We start from the raw sequence: 14,501 nt of genomic DNA, 5'->3' as shown, positions 1-14,501 counted from the left end.
GGTAAAATACAACCTCCTCACTCCCACAAGATGGAGGCTCGAACGGCCCCCAAGGGTCCCGAGCGACGTCTCCTGCACGACGGCAGCTGTGGGCCGAGACGTGGGTTCCATCTTCGTCTCTAGACCAGGAGCCGCGTGGCTTATTTATCCCTGTTGTGAAAGTTGGCAAACTTTTTCAGCAAAGGGTCAGAGTGATGATTTGCAGGTCATTTGGTCTCCACTGAAACTACTCAGCACCACGGTCACAGCACAAAAGCAGACGGATGACCCATAAATGGAGGGCAGAATCGCGTCTCACCAACACATTGTTTTCAAAGGTAGGCGAGCCGGGTTTTGCCCACTCTGCTTACGGTTTCTCTGGGACTTACCACAGATCTTGGTGGTGATGTGGAATTGATAAATATTGGTTAATTTGATGAATGATTTAGTTTTTTTTTTTTTTTTTTTTTTGTGGTGTTGGAGGCCACTTAACCACTGAGCTACATCCCCACTGCATTTTTTCTTTTCTTTTCTTTTCTTCTTTTTGAGACAGAATCTCATAAGTTGCCAGGCTGGCCTTGAACTTGTGATCCTCCTGCCTCACCCTCCCGAGTACCTGGGATTACAGGTGGGGGCCGCTGCGCCCGGCTAATGAGTGACTCTGGCTGATCCCTGGGGAGCAGATCTGCTCTCTTTCAGCCTTCATTACCTCACTTATAAAATAAAGAGTTCAGGCTTCACCCGGCTGTGAGGTAGGTTCTGGCTGGCGATTGCAAGGCGTCCACAGGATTCTCACTCTGACCTTAACAAGGTGCGCCAGGTGTGCTTGTGGGTCGGGATTTGCTGGCTTCCTCCTTTGGTGCAACCTCATCTTGCTATTCCTTTGTCACCAGAGCCGGGTCCTAAGGTACCCAGGGCCTGCTGACCTACCTTCCCTCCTGTCCCCATCGTCTGCTGTCCACAGCCACAGCCAGCCCAGTATTATCTGGATTCTTCCAGGTGCAAGTGACAGACACTCAAACCAACTGTGAATAAAGAAAATAGATTGTCTCATGAAACTAAAAAGCCCCCCTATTGTGGCTTCCAGCACACGCCAGTGAGAAACTCCAAGACCTCTAGACTTGAACTTGGCCTTCTGGGTACGTCTGTCTTCGAGGTAGGAGGAGGAAAACCGCGCTTGGCTTTGTTGACCACTTTTAAAATTAGACAACTGGGACGTGGGGCTCTAGGACGCTCTTGTCCTGGAGCTGCAGCCCGGTGGCCGGCCTGGGCAGCCGTGGGAGGGCGGGAGGGAAGCTGCTGGGGCTCTGCCACTCAATGGCTGCCAGCCCTGGAGCAGGTGGCTTAGAAGGGCTGTCTCCATGGGACCAAGATCCAAGTCACAGGGCTGACGGGGCCAGCGTGTGCAGACGTGCTCTGGGAAACCCTGCCCCACAGTCAGGAATTGTTATTGTTACTGGAAGTGATTAGCAGCAGACATGGTTTCATCGCCCTCCTAAGAGACGGTGCCTGAGCCCAGAGGATCCTGGGAAACGGCCGACCGGAGGTGCACGGAGGAGGGCCATGTGCAGGGAGAGGTAAGGCTGCGGCTTAGCGTGGGGGAAACCGTAGGCTCCGCAAATATTTAGCTTGTCGCCCAGAGCTGGGCGGAGACCTACCTGTGCTGGGAGGCTCTGCAGAGGCCAGCCCAGTGCCCTGCTCTCTCCCCGGAAGCCCTCTTGTGCACCACTTGGCTCCCCCTGGAAAAGGAGGGATCCCCACTCTCCTGTCTCCCTCACCTGCAGGAAATCAGGATCTAGACAAATGCCTGGAGCTGTGTGCAGAGGTGCATGAGGAGCACAGAGAGGAGGCAGGAAAGAGGAGCCGAGCAGAGGTCCCTGACTTTTTAGACCTGGGAATTCATCGATTCTGCACAACCTCCCAAGAAGCAGTGCCTCAGAGAGGTCAAGCAACCTGCCAGAGGTCACACAGCTAGGCATTGGCTTCAGAAAAGAAGGATGAAAGGATGAGCTACCAAGGGTCAGCTCTGAGCTGGGGGCAGTGGTGTGAGGAACAAGGGAAGGAACTGGTATTTACTGAGCATCTACTATCTGCCACTCCATGTGGGCACTTTTCTTATTGACCAAGTATTGTTCTTGAATTGTTCTTAATCCAGAAACTTGGGTGTTTTGAACTCTGTTTTGTTTTTCTTGAGTGCTTTCCTTGCTCTCCAAGCCACATGTCAACACAGTGAGCTGCTGGGAAAGGTAATCTCAGTCATTCGCAGACATTCTCAGGGCTGCCATCCAAGGCCCGTGCACATATCCTTAGTCTGGGGGCAGCCTAAGTCCTGCAGTAGGGACGGACTCTCATCAGTGCGGAGTCCTTGCTGGATGAGATGCATGGTCCTGAGGGGTCCCTGCGGGACAGGAAGCCCTGATTAGGGTTCCTCTGGCAAGGGCCTAAATCCCCGCGATGTTCCACCTGTGGACAGTTGTCAGGGACAGTTGTCAAGGACTCTGGAACCAGACGGTGCAGGCTCACACTCCAGCTCTACCACCCACAGCGGCGCCGACTCGGTAACTGGCTTAATCTCTCTCTGCCTCCCTCTCTAGGAAATGGAAATTTAAAAATAGGGTAAGAGTTAAATGGACGTAAGTCACTTAGAAGAGGGCCCGCCCAGAGGAGCTTGAGTCGGGAACAGGCAGAAGCTTCTCATGGGTTCTCTTCTCTCTTCTCTCCTGCTCCTCCGTGACACCTGGCAACGGGTGCCCAGGTGCGGGGAGGGTGGGGGGCAGGATGTCCGCCCAGTGCTCCCTGGGGTTTCCATCACTTTGATTTCGATGCGAATCACCCGTTGGACCAAGGACTGACCTCAGCAGCTCCTGCCCCAACAGACGGGAAGAGGAGGTGCAGGTCCCGAGTCCAGGGCAGGTGGAATGAGGAGGCACAGGTGCGTCCCGCCGGCCTCCAGGGTCTCCCTTGACTTAGAGGCCCCTGGCCTCGCCTCTGCTGGCCTGCCTGCCCTGCAGCCTCCTGTATTTGTCCGGTCCTCCCTCTCTGACCACCCGCTGTCCCAAGCCCTTCCAGCCCTGGGTCAAAGTCCTCCAGCCAAGTCGGACCCCAGGTCCCGGAGTTTTCCACCCGTTGAGTGGATCAGGACCCCGGCCCACGGAGGAGCCATGATTTGTCTGGGGTCCCCCAATGAGGCAAGGGCAGAAAGAGGACCCAGGTTTGCTGACCCCCACCCCATCCCGTGCGCTTGCCCAGATGAGCTCACAGAGTCCAGACCAGCAGCTGTCACCAAGGGGTGACAGCTTCCCTCAGAGGACATTTGACAATGTCCGGTGACAATTTCAGTTGACACCACTGGAGGTGGCAACTGGCGTTCAGTGGGTGGAGACCAGGGACGCTGCTAAACATCCTGCAACGCTCAGCGGAGTCCCGTGCTGCAGGGAAGGACCTGGCCCCAAACAGCAGTGGGCTGGGGACCCCGGCCAGCCTCACACGTGGCATTGAACCTTGCGAAGATTACTTAACGGGTTCCCCTCCCGTGAAAGGACACCATCACACTACCCGGTGCACAGAATTTGGGGGTGTTTAACGACCTAATGCGTGTCCATTGCCGAACCTACCACCTGGCAGGGGACCAGCTGACTCTGACGAATGGGGGAAGGGATGGAGGCACCCACTGAGGTGTCCGTGGGGTGGCTCCCGATGGCGTCCCACACCAAACTCCAAGAAGTGCACACAAGTGGAGCGGCACACTCATGTCTAATAGAGTTTCGAGTCTCCGTCCCCCTCCCCTCCCTCCGCATTTGAGACTTGGAGTGTTCATTTAAACAGAGAAACCGCATTACCTGATCTCCACGCAGATCTGAGTTTCCATTTTAATTTGCCTTCATTATCTCTTTCTCTTATTAAGAACAGTAAATCTGTTTTGTGTTTTCATTATTCCATTAGCTCGAGGAAGCTCATCAGTAATGTGGGGAGCTGCCAACACAAATAGCACAATTTTCATACAAGCAATGCAATAATTGACTTAAATCGCTATTCTGCAGAGGCCATGGCTCACAATTAAAGAAAGCAGCGTGGTTTGAAAACGAGTTACAATTGATTGGATTTCAGGGGAAACCAGGTTTGGAATGTGTTAATTGCATTCCGCCTAAACACCAGGTCTAAATGAAGCAGCCAGAGATTTGGGGAAATAACAAAATCTTCTCTAGCAACAGCCCCAAATTGCTTAATAGGCTGGGAGAGATGTGATTAAGACGGGGGGCTAATGACTTCACTGTATTTCGGGGGTGACGAGCTGAAATTCTCATCGTGGAAACTCCCCAGAGAGGAGGGCACACTTGGAGCTCTTTCATGACTGGGCTGGGTTCCGGAGTTAGACGTCCCTGCCACCTGCTTCTGGACCTTCTTTTCCCTCTCAAACCGACAGTGACCCTCCAAGATCATGTGGGCTGCAGTCTCAAGAGGCATCTGGCCTTCTGCCCTATTGCCACTGGGGCCCGGCTACTGGAGTCACCTCCCCACGGGTCTCCTGGGTTCCGTCTTGCCCCTGACACTCTCTTCTCGGTCTGCCTGTCAGAGTCCTGTCAGAACTGGCCAGACCATGTCCCACCTGTGCTCAACCCTCCAATAGCCTCCAAGCCCTGCGGGGGTTATGAGGTCATATGCAATCTGCCCATCAACTCAGGGACCCCCTCAGTCACCAGGGACGCCCAAGGTCCTTGGTGATCTGCCCAGGTTTCCACTCTCCTCTCTCATCCCAGCCACCCAGGATTGCTTACAAACCCCTGACGGTCCCATGCTCTGCCTTGTCACAGAATCTAGAATATCCTGTCCCATCTCAGTCACCTGAGTCATTCCTAAGGCCCCCCCTTGCCCAGATCTTACTCGGTTCATGACCCCCCCTCTCGTGCTAATCGTCCTCTGGAAGTTCTGAGAAATTCTGGATTAAAAAGTTTGCAGAAAACTGTTGTTTTGTGTGACTCGTGATCCCAGACTCCGGGTTCCTAGACTTTCGCCTCCTCCCCGCGCCCCAGCGGCACAGATAGAGCAGGACCAGGCACCCTGTGTCCTGGTACCTACTTCCTGATCCCACCTGATTGGTCCAAAGTGGACCAATCAAATTCCTTCCCTGGGAATCCGACTATAGCATCCAGATTTGAATCTTGATCCTGTGGCCCTTTCTCATCTCTCTGCCATTCATTCTCTCCCTCTTTTTCTCCTTTTGCTTAATTTTTAATTCATAATTTTATATAAAGGATGTAAATGATGGTATGTTTGGTCCCCCTGTTCCTATTTTTCCCCTCTTTTATCCACCTCATCCCTGTGACCTGGTGCTAGAGACCCATGTTAACAACCCTTTCAAAAATATTTTTGTTTACACTGACATCTCTATCTGTGTTGTATGACAATAAACATAAAATGGATTGGGATTTTTAAATCATTCTTGGTTTTGAAAAAAGGGATTCTTTTTTTCTTTTCTTTTTTTTTTCTTGCAGTTCTGGGAATTGAACCCAGGGACACTCCACCCCTGAGCCACATCCCCAGTCCTTTCCTGTTTTTTATTTTTGAGAGAGTCTTGGACTTGCAGTCCTCCTGCCTCAGCCTCCTGAGTTACTGGGGTCACAGGAAGGCACCACCGAGCCTCACTAAAAATGAGATTCTAGTTTACACTGTTTTCTGAGCTTCATTCTTTTTTCTCATTAAAAGAAAATGCAGACATGTTCCCAAGCCACCTGAGAAGCTCCAATTGACCCTTCCAGGTGCCGGTAGATGGAGGCTGTGCAGAAGGGAAGTCACTACTCCCCGTGTAGAGGCAGCGAAAGTGGCCTGAAGAAGGAGGAGAAGGAGAACACGATCCAGAAAGGAACAGAGGAGCCCCAGAGCCGGAGCCCTCGGAGTCTGAGCCGGCGTCCAGCCCCCGGCTCTCAGCCTCAGGGTCTCCACACCCCGTGGCTTCAGAACAAGAAAGTGGCCCCGGCTGGGCTCAGCCACCTCGGTGGGTGTCAGTTGGTTGTCACTGAGGTCTGAGCTAAGGCAGAGGTGTCGGGCTGACGCTTTACGGCTAGCTGGGGCTTTCTGGACCTTGGACGACGAAGGCAGAGTTAGTGCCCTGCTCAGTGACCCATTCTAATACTGACCAGACAAGCCCCTCCTCGGTTGGTCTGTGTTTGTGCTGATTCTGTTTCTGTGCATCCTCCCTCCCACCACTGTCCGCCGCTCAGATGGGGTTTCTCTAAGCCGCTTATGATCCTGAATAAAATACGCCAGCTCTGTTTTCTGTGTGTGCATTTTAAAAGGACGCAGTGGCATTATGGACCGTCCTGTCCTCTTTGTGCTTATTTGTGTTCACCCCAGGAGCACGGGGCTCCTCAGCGTGGCTCACGGGGTGGTCCTTAGCGATGCCACCTGCTCTCATCCATAAGTGTATTTCATCCCCCTAATCTCCATCGCCCCCTCGCCTCCTCCCGCTGGCACGTTCGAGCAAAGCCTTGTGTCACAATGTGTGTTTTGCAAAATGCAAACAAGTGCTTTGTGTGCGTCTGTTTGTGACTTCTGTCAAACTGAGGCTCCAGTTCTGTTGTGTTCTCAAGACCCCTGAGTAGCTGTGTGCACTCGGGGGCATTGTTTGGAACTGTCCCACACTGTGCCTCTGTGTGCATCTGGCATCTCAAAAGTGTTGGGGACAGCTAGCCATCCATGTGCTGTTTAGTTCTTACGTGAAGATTCCTTTCTCTAGATTGTTCCAAGGAACAAAGGCAAAGCCACAGTTTATCCTGTGGGCGAACCTTGTTTGCACGTGAAGGGGGTCATGGAAGTTGCTGGCGTCTCCACTGAGTGTCAGCTGAGCACTTGAGGAGGCTGTTTATGGGTTTTCTGAAAACTTGCCCCGATGAGTTTGGAGCACCTGTTGCAGGTTCTCCCTGAGGGAGACAGGCCGTCCACCAGCGGCACCTCTCCCTGACATGCCGGGTGCATCGGATCCTCCTGAGAACTTTCCCTCGCCCCAGGGAGGAGCCCGGGGCTGCCTGCAGCTCCTGTCCCTTCTGCGCCGCTGGGACTGTGCACCCACAGACGCCCCTGCAAGCCTCTCTGGCCGTGGGTGCCCAGCAGGGTCGGAGCTGCCCCCACGGAAGCAAGAAGTGGTGCTGGGGGCTGGAAAATCCAACTCTTTATTTTAAATTGTGGTAAAATAACAGACAATTTATCTTCTTCACCATTTTTAAGCATCAGTCCGGTGTTGTTGAGTGGGGTCACTGTATTCTGCAGACATCGCCCGTCCCTCCGAGAAATGGCTCATCCTGCAAATCCGCCATTCTGTCCTCATTCAACACTAGGTCCCACTCCCCCAGGCCTCAGGCCCTGGTGACCGCCACCCTACCTTCTGTCCCTATGACTGTGGCTCCTCTAAGGAAGTCATAGGAGGGGAGATCACAGCATTTGTCCTTCTGTGCTGGCTCACTGGACAGACACAGAGCAGAACGAGGATCTGTGAATTTCTTTCTTTTTTTAAGGCCGACGATGTCCCGTGACACGTATACAGAACATTTTATTAGTCCTCCCATTCCTGGGTGGACGCTTAAAACTACGTGTAAGACACAGGTTCCCACAGCACACAGCGGACACGTCAGAAGGGCATGTTCTGGCACCCAAATTTCATGGGGTGGGGGACATTTAAAAAGTATCTAGAAAAGCTTCTTAGGGACAATGACCATTGACTGTTGGAACAGACAGTTCTCTGATGCCGAGGAATGTCCTGCGCATTGGAGGACGTTTGGAATGAACCCTGGTCTTCATCCAATAGAACCAGTAGCACCTCCCACCCAGTGGTGACAACCCAAAATGTCCCCAGACATTGCCCAGTGTCCCCGGGGGCACAAGTTCCCCCTGGTTGGGAAGCCTGGTCTGGCCCTGGGTGCTGGCTGCCCTGAGCACCTCACTTCCCCTGAGCGTCCCCGTGGCTCCTGGGGGAGCTGTCCTCCTGCCAGCAGGGCGGGGGCTCCGTCTCTGGGCGCCAGCACTGAGGAGCCACCTGGCCTGAGCACGCAGGGCCCTGGGACTGGCAGAGGAGGGCGGGATCCGTGCCAGGATTAACACAAAGGACCCGGACTTCTTGGCCCAGAATCCTGGTAGCCCCGGGTCACCTCACCCAGCTCTGTGACCAGGGATGGTGGGGGCCCCCCCGCCTGTTGGCTCCTGGGCGTCAGGCTCCAGAGGACACCTTGAATGGACCGAGCTCAGGTATGTGCTTCTAACAATGCGCCTGCCACTCCTCCCGGCCACATCCCCACCCTGCCTGAGCGCGCCTGCCCACTCACACCCCGAGACTTTGTGTATAGTCATGCCTTTAACTGACGGGTATTTATTGAGCACCTACTAGGTGCCAACTATGATGCTAGCTTGGAGATATGACTGTGAGCTGGACCGGCCAGCTCCCCACCTCAGCCCCACCCATGGGCTCCTGGGCTGCCGTCAGGAGCTGGAGAAGGGCATCCAAGCCGAGGCCTCCGGGTGGTCTAACCTGTCCCCAGGAGCTTCAAGGAGTAGCAACGGTGGCGACACGGTGGCCCCCTCGGCTGATGCTCACTGCGTGCTGGCTGTGCCTTTCGGCCCCTCCCCTAGGCCTCTGCTCCTGGGAAGAAGCCAGTGTCCTTGGTGACATTGTGAAGCGCCCCCCTCCCTCGCTGCTGTGACCTCCATCCAGCACGTCCCCCTCCTCACCTTATTCTAGCCACACCCCCCTGGACCCCTCAGACTTCAGGCCTGGCCTTGTCTCCACTGGGCCATTGCTCCGACGTCACCCTGTTGTCATTCTGTGCACCGTCCCAGTCCTCACCACAGCCTGACCTCGCCCACATTCCACGTGGCTCCCGTCCTCCCTGGGAGTAAGTTCTAAGCAGCCAGGCTTCAGCCACCAGGTTCAGCGCTGCTTTCCAGCACCTGCAGCGGAGCCTGGCACAAAGTAGGTGCTCAGTAAAGAGGAGCTGAGTTGATGGATTCCACACCTTCCTCACAAAGCCCTGGGGGAGTCGCATCTTGCGCGTCTCAGGCTGTAACAGACTCGCGGAGCCCCCGGGGAGCCCGTGGAAGCAGAGCTTTGACTCAGCGGGGTGGTGGGGAGTCCGAGAGGCTTTGCCTCTATGGACCCCAAGGCAGCTGCTGGCCACAGGCAAGGACTTAGCTGCTGTGACTATCACCATTTCACAGAGAAGCAAGGTCAGCTCCAAAATGTTTGTTAAGTGGCCAATGCTCGGAGGTCTAAGGGACAGGCCGGGTCTCAGTCTGCCACATTCCCAGAGCTCATGTGGCTGAAAACAAAAAAACTCCGTCCTGTCGACGCTGAGGCTGGAGTGACCCCCGGTGCTTCCTCTGGTCTTTTCAAGTGGACGTGTCACCCAGGGCCCCTGGGACCAGCTCCACGAGGCCAGCCCTCGTCCTTGCCTCGCCCTCTGGGGCAGTTTGTGTTTGTGGGAAACTTCCTCCCAGAGGTCTTCCTGGCCCCTGGACCGTGGAGGGCTTCTCCAGGCCGTATCACGCACTCGGCCAGAGGGAGCTGGGAGGAAGAGCTCTGCTGGGGCCCAGGGAGGAGGCAAAGAGACCATTGCATCCAGAGCCTTCCAGCTCCTTGGTTCTGCCTGGACTCAGCACCCAGAGGGGGCTCCCGGGGCTCTCGTGCTCGCTCGGCTAATTCCTGAGGCTGCTGTTCCCACTGACGCCACCCACGGTCACAGCCCGGTCTCCCCACTCACTCAGCCCCGCCGCCAGGCTCATGGCCACCAGGTCCTCCATTTCCTGAGTACTGACTGTCCCCCAGCCCGGAGCAGCCACCGTGGTCCGGTGAGTCTCACAGGGAGCCCTGGGTGGAGGCAGGCGAGGCTGAGTCTGGAGGACCTGAGAGCAGCTCAAAAATACAGAGGCCCCAGCAGGTCACCGCACAAGAAAGGTGGCCTCACGGGACCGGCACCTGAGCGTGGGTGGGCTGTGAAAGGCAGCAGGGGCCGCAGCTCCTCTGTGGCGGCCAAGAGCTGGCAGGGGACAGGAAGACGGGCCTGCACAGCTGGATGTCCCCGGGTTCCCTTTGTCACCCAGAGAAGCCCCCCAAACCTGCAGCTGCACCAACTCTCCAACAGGGAAAGGTCGAACCCAAATTGAAGGATGTCAGAGCTCTGCGCGGGCCACCCAGGACGGCGGGGGTGAGCTCAGCCCGCCAGGGCCATCAGCCTGCAGCGCCAGCCTCGAGCCAGGAGAGGGGACCCGGGACTGGCTGGAGGCTGGAGGAGTCAGGACCTCCCCAGGGGAGAAGCGGGGCACGGGGTCCCGGAAGGGAGTTCCCACACAGACGAGGCAGGGCGGGGGCAGCCAGGAGGGTCCCTGACTGAGGCGCTCAGCGGTCACCCCAAGGCCTGAGTCGTGTGCAGATGGCCACCTCACAGAGCCGTGACCCCACAGAGGGTGGCCATCAGCACAGTGACTGCAGGGCAAGGTCCCTGACATCACAGCTCCCTCCTGTCCCACGAAAGCTCGCCACCCGCGAACACCGCCAGAGCCCACCTACCCACGCGAGCCTGTAGGTGGAGCCTGTGCAGGTGAGTCGCCAACAGGTGAGGCCACCCAGGTGAGGCCAGCAGGTGGGGAAAGGAGAGGAGGGGAGGGAAGACGTTGGCACAAGACCCCAGGGCCCTGGTCACACCCAGCAATGGCTATAGCCACCCAGCTTACCCATGACCCAACAGCTGAGCCTCTGTGCCAACCTCACCTGCGGGGATTTCCGCGTCATCGACTCTGGGGTGCAGCCCATTCTGTCCTGCAGACATGTGCTGTGTCTTCCTGGCTACAACCTTGGATCCTTTGGACCTAGCTTCTGTTTTTATGGTAATACAGAAATAGAAATCAGCTCTGATCTGATTTTGTAGTTTGAATGCTGCCTGGCTGTGCTGCTCACTGGCTGTGCCATGCTGGGTGAACCACTCAGCCTCTCTGAGCCTCAGTTTCCACTTCTGTAAATATAAGATAACAAGCTGTCCCTTATAGGGTTCTTAAAGGCTTAGGGGCACTCGGCCACTGAGCCACACCCCCAGCCCTACTTTGTATTTTATTTAGAGACACGGTCTCCCTGAGTTGCTTAGCACCTCACAGTTGCTGAGGCTGACTTTGAATTCGTCGTGATCCTCCTGCCTCAGCCTCCCCAGCACTGGGATCACAGGTGTGCACCGCCGCACCTGGCTAAAAGCCCCTTCTTATCTTTAAACAAAAAGAAAAGGGTTTGGGGAGGGATCCCCTTTGCTCTGGCCGGTTTCCTCCCCGTGCTCATCTGCACATGGCTGGCTTCCTGCCACACCTGAATGTCCCCTCCAGGCCATTCTTCCTGGACCACCTCTGGGCAAGCCGTGGTGTGGTCTGTGGTCTGTGGTGGCAGAGGCGCACTCCTCCCTGCGCCTTGGCCCTGCTGACCCCCTGGGGCCATGGGAGCCCCAGGAAGGAATGGCCAATACAGTCCAAGGTGCGAACAAGGAGAGGCCGTCCATTAAGCACCTGGAGGGAAGGGCCGGCCCAGTTACAGGCAGTGCAGCAGGAGTGGGAAGTCCCAGCACCCTCCCTCCCCTGGGGCCGCGCCCCTCTCTCCTGTGTCCTTAATAGCATCAAATAAAAAGATTTTAGATAAGATTTCATTCTGTGAATCAATTGGCAAACCACACTAGGCTTCACAGGGCATTCTGGCCTCAATCTAATGGATATTATTATTTTTTAAATGAGAATATCAATACCTAATTGGATCCCCGAGCAGAGAGCACATACAAAGGGTTTTATTTCAACTTGCTTCTCTGGCTCCTTCTGAGCTTAATGCAGTAATTGCCAACATCTCGAGGAAGGAAGGGGTAGATCTGGCAGGAGGACAGAAGCCCATTCTTCTTGTGACGGCACGGCAGGAAGCTCTGCCCCTGGTGACTTCCCCTAGTTTCCACACTAGTCTTTATTGGGTTCCCCACTCACCCCAGGACCTTTGCACTTGCAGTTGCTTCTGCCTGGAAGGCTTCCTCCCTCTGCTTTCCCTTCCCAGGGTTCAAGGCTGTGGTTAATGCTTGCTCCAGGTCTGGGAGTGAAGTGGGAGGTAGGGTGCTCGCCTAATCCCTGGGTGTGACCTCCAGCATCGAAAAACAACGGTCAGGGAATTCCCGGCTGAGCTGGTTAATACAGTAGCAGAAGCCACATGGCGGTCATCTCAATTTCAGTTTCAACTAAACTAAACTTAACGCTGTCTTGGTGCTTCTGCTGCTCAGGGGCCCTGGCTGCATTTCAAGGGCTCAGGAGCGCAGGGGAGAGGCCACAGAACAGAAGAAGAGGACGGTGCAGAAGAGAACATTCCACGGCTCAGGCGACCAGTCCAGGACAGAGCTCCATGGACGCCACCCTTTATGCACTGCAGGCTTGGCCCCAGGGTGCCCGGCCTGGACCCTCTGGGTGTTAGGCAAGTTCTGTGCTGGCTTGGCCCTGAGTCCTTGGGGCGGAGCATTTCCTGAGCCCCGTGAGGACCCCAATGGGCAGAGCTGCCAGGACCGGGCTGTTCCGCCTGTCGGTGACAGCAGCTGACTGTGGGCCCAGAACCGCATCCAACTCGGGCGGCAGCTGCCGGCTCTCCTTTTGCTCTGTCTGCTCACAACCACGGAGTACCTACTACGCGCCGGACGCCTTTCTGGAGTCGGGGATGGCACGGTGCCGTCAGGCCTTGCTCTCCTTCAGGTTCACGTTCTTGGCACCTGGTGGGGGACAGTCACCCAGGAAACAAACAAAGGGTCCCACCTGGCAGAGGGCGTGAGCGCTCCGCCCAGACCCCACCCGGCAGGGCGGAGGCTCAGGAAGCCGAGGGACTATCTCCCGTCCCCGTGTCCTCGGTTGGGGACAGTAAGGAACGACTGGTCACGTGTGAAGTAAACAGTGGTATTGAGTTTGGAGGGACGACGTCAAGGAGTCGGTGACACCTGAGCAGCAGTAACGCACCTGGCAGGGGGAAGGGCGCAGTGGGGAGGGGAGCCTAGTTTGGAGAAAGACCCTCCGGCATTGGGGGAAGGAAGGGGGGCCTCGGGTGTCCAGGGCCTCTCTCCCTGGGGCCTCGGGCAGATGGTGGTCCTGGACCCTGACAGAAGGACGAGTGACCCTGAGGCCCGCTGCTCCCGCCCCCGACCCTCCCGAGCCCGTCCTGGGAGGAAGGCGTAAACTGGTTCTCTCGGGGTTCTGGCTGTGGCGATGCCTGCAGGACGTCCACACGTGTTGACAGGTGTCTGAGGTTTGCTTCAAAATCCTCCCATTGGGGTCTGGCCTGCTCCCTCCAAACAGCCCGAAACGGCGCCCCTCAGGGACACTGCTGAACACCAGGGAAAACCCAAGCCCGCGTCGACCCACACCCACGTTCCCACTCCCACCGTGTAGTAGGTGCTCACAAAACCTCGGCGACTGGTCAGAAGAGAAGGGGTGGGGGGTCCTGAGGGTCCTGGGCACCCGGGTGCCCTTCCTTGAGCTTGTCTATGTCTAGAAACATTCCCACAGTGACTCGTTATTTTTCGATCACAAAGAGCACACAGGTCATGATTTTCAGAGTGAAATGCAAGGGTTCCCATTGTGTCGGATGGAATCGAGTCTCCCCTTCTGCAACCCTGGAGGCTCCCCGTGACTGAGGCAGCAGAGGGGCAGCTCCTTCTGCCCAGGCTGCTGGCCCGGGCTCGGGAGGGGACGGGGCGGGAGCAGCAGGCCTCAGGGTCACTCGCCCCTCTCTCAGGGTCCAGGACCACCATCTGCCCGAGGTCCCAGGGAGAGAGGCCCGTGGACACCTGAGACCCCTCCTTCCCTCCCATTCCCCCACTCCCCATGTTCCAGCTGCTCACGTGTCACCTGACTCCTTGAAACCGTCCCTCCAAGCTCCAATGTCCCCTCCTCCGAGAAGCCCTTCTGGGATCACAGTGTCCCCTCACCTCAACTGTGCGTCCCCGGGGCGCAGCTGGGGCTCTGATCTGACCTTGGTGTGGCCTCCCCCCAGCAGGACGGGACCTCCCCCCCGCCCCGCCCCCGCTAGCTGCAACCTCCTGCAGCCTGGAGCCAGAGGGGCCTGACACACGGGGTGGACCGCGTGTGTCCCCACCCAGAGCTGTCCCCTGGTGTGACTGTGTCAGGCAGGGGGAGCACTGGAGGGGGATCCGTGTGAACATCTGGGTGGTGACCTCGAGTGCAGGAAGGTCCCACCATTGCCCTGTCTGGCTGTCCCGGAGGTGGGCTGTGGCAATGCCATGTCTTTGTTCTGCTTTTTCCAATCCTTGGCGACTGGAAAGGGGCCCTGCGCCCTCTGCTGCTCGACCTTGGTACTGCAGCGCAGCGCCCAGGCTCAGCCCTGGCCGCGCCTTGGGGCAGGTCACAGAGGAGAGTCCCCATCAACCTTTAGAACAGGGTCTCCCTGGACCAGAAGTGAATATTTCCACATCCCCCCAGTTCCCTCCTCCTCTGGAGGGTCCCTACAGCTCCCAGCTGTCTCTTATACACAT

General features: G+C 56.6%; 2 long non-coding RNA genes across 7 annotated transcripts; one reads left to right on the top strand and one right to left on the bottom strand.

Moving 5' to 3' along the window:
• Positions 1-1,097: 1,097 nt before the first annotated feature.
• Positions 1,098-4,941, top strand: LOC125618948. Its single transcript, XR_007350338.1, has 2 exons — positions 1,098-1,556; positions 1,764-4,941. It is a non-coding gene; the product is annotated as an uncharacterized LOC125618948 (long non-coding RNA).
• A 1,966-nt stretch (positions 4,942-6,907) lies between these two features.
• LOC125618947 lies at positions 6,908-13,049 on the bottom strand. Of its 6 annotated transcripts, none has more exons than XR_007350336.1 (6): positions 11,965-13,049; positions 11,739-11,855; positions 9,723-11,505; positions 8,495-9,281; positions 7,355-7,434; positions 6,908-7,274 (listed from the first exon to the last, which is right to left on the bottom strand). It is a non-coding gene; the product is annotated as an uncharacterized LOC125618947 (long non-coding RNA). The 6 variants fall into 6 exon arrangements; XR_007350337.1 differs by having other exon boundaries at positions 6,908-7,434; positions 8,495-8,605; positions 8,914-9,281; XR_007350335.1 differs by having other exon boundaries at positions 6,908-7,434.
• Positions 13,050-14,501: the final 1,452 nt, after the last annotated feature.

Source organism: Marmota marmota, unplaced genomic scaffold (genome assembly GCF_001458135.2).
Source record: "Marmota marmota marmota unplaced genomic scaffold, marMar, whole genome shotgun sequence".
NCBI classification, from domain to species: domain Eukaryota; kingdom Metazoa; phylum Chordata; class Mammalia; order Rodentia; family Sciuridae; genus Marmota; species Marmota marmota.
This window is presented reverse-complemented; position numbering and strand designations above follow the sequence as displayed.